Genomic DNA, 1,824 nt, shown 5'->3' with positions numbered 1-1,824 from the left:
GGGGGGGGGGGGGAGAAAAATGGCCCACTGTTATAAATGTGAAGAACTGTATCGCACACAGAGGCTCAGACCAAACAGAACCACCTGCTTTTTTTTGGGTCACAGAATGAAATAAACTTGGTCCAGTTCTGATAAAAACAAATCTGATTCCCTGCAGGAGGATTAGATTTCCTCCAAGATTAAATTGGACTTTAAATTAAAGCTTCCAGGTGGCAGGTCGAGCCTCGGAATCACTCTGTTTGTTAAAAAAAAAACGCAGATTATTCCACGTTTGTCGGTAAAGATCAACAAAGAACAACTGCTGGACGATTTCTTGCTGAACACAAATGACTTGATGCAATGTTTTAATAAAATCGCTCGTTAAGATTGCCTCCCAAATGTAAAAAGCAAACGCTGAGGGGGATTATATCAGTTATGGATTCGAAGCTTTTATATTTTACACAGAGAACACGGCTGTTCGGATGTCTTTCACATCACAGGGTTTCCATCTTTATTAGTGAAACACAGAAACTCAACAAGCTGCAAATATGAGAGCGTCCAGTATCCAACATGATTCTTGAATTTATGTGATATTTGAGACAACTATCGTCATTATTTAGAAATATTTTTCCGTAGATCTCTTCTATTCCTTCAAAAATATTGTTTTCTTTGAAATCTGCTTCAGCTTCCGGCTCTATTTTTGTCTTTATTTGCTACTTTTACCTTTTTTTATTAAAACCTCTTGCTTGTTTTTGCTTCAACATACTGTTTTTTATAGCTTTGACAACTCAATTTCAGCTTCTTGCGCAGATTTCATTCAGCTCTCAGCTGTATTTTTGCAGAAAACATCTCTTCTTCATTTTCCTGAATGAAGCTGTTGTCCTACAAATATTTATTTAGCTGTATTTTGTGCATTTCCCTCTTTTTTTCTTAAAAATTCTCTTTTGATCCAAACAGTTTGGGACTTTTTTCAGGTCAGTTCCATGTTTTATAGGCAACTTGTGCTTCTAACTCAGAGGTAAAATAATCTGCCTTTAGTTTGAGATTTAGAGACAGAGCTGAAGATGTTGAGGTTCTCCTATTTCTAACAGGAACGGGGGGAAAATGAATCTAAATTTTGCTGAATTGCCAGAAATAAGAGTTCAGATGAAGTCTAATGTTGCTCAGATGACATGTAAATAAGATGCACACTAAAAAAAAAACAACCAATTAATCTAAAAATGCTTCATTTCTTGTTATTTTCGGCATTTAGGTTTTAGATTTGTTGTATTTAAAAGACAGTGGTGAGAATGGTGGACGGTTTGGAGACAGAACAGGAAGTGTCAGAGCGGAAGATGTCGAGGTTGTCCTTGGGATGGACGAGGACGGACAGGATTAGGAATGAGGTCATCAGAGGTCCAGCGCAGGAGATAAAGTTAGAGAGGACAGACCGAGACGTTTTGGACATGTCCAGAGGAGGGACAGAAGGATGTTGGTCACAGGGGTTAGAGTCCAGTGGTGTCAAACTCCATTCCTTAGGGGCCGTTCTCCTGCATGTTTTAGATCACACGTGTCAAACTCAAGGCCCGCGGGCCAGATCGGGCCCTCTGTAACATTTCATCCGGCCCTCCAATCTGGTTCAGATCGAGTCTCTGATTCTTATTTTGCTTTGAAAAACTGAGCCTAATTAGTGAAGTTTTCTCTGACAGTGACTCAGAAGCCAACAATATATAGTTTTAATTTCTGTATGATCAGGTTTTTGTTGATAGATTTAAAAAAAAAAAATCTGTTTTAATGTTAAAAACTTCATTTAAAAGCTGAGTGAGGCGTAAGAAATGACTGCTAATGATGAGCTTTTTGAAGTTT

General features: G+C 38.2%; 1 protein-coding gene across 2 annotated transcripts in view; it reads right to left on the bottom strand.

Annotated features, from left to right (window-relative positions):
- bcl9l (bcl9 like) overlaps positions 1-1,824 on the bottom strand; it is a 25,896-nt gene that overhangs the window by 18,465 nt on the left and 5,607 nt on the right. The gene's annotated exons all lie outside the window — the stretch shown is intronic.

The sequence above is a fragment of the Kryptolebias marmoratus genome, linkage group LG2, assembly GCF_001649575.2.
Source record: "Kryptolebias marmoratus isolate JLee-2015 linkage group LG2, ASM164957v2, whole genome shotgun sequence".
In the NCBI taxonomy this organism is placed as follows: Eukaryota; Metazoa; Chordata; class Actinopteri; order Cyprinodontiformes; family Rivulidae; genus Kryptolebias; species Kryptolebias marmoratus.
This window is presented reverse-complemented; position numbering and strand designations above follow the sequence as displayed.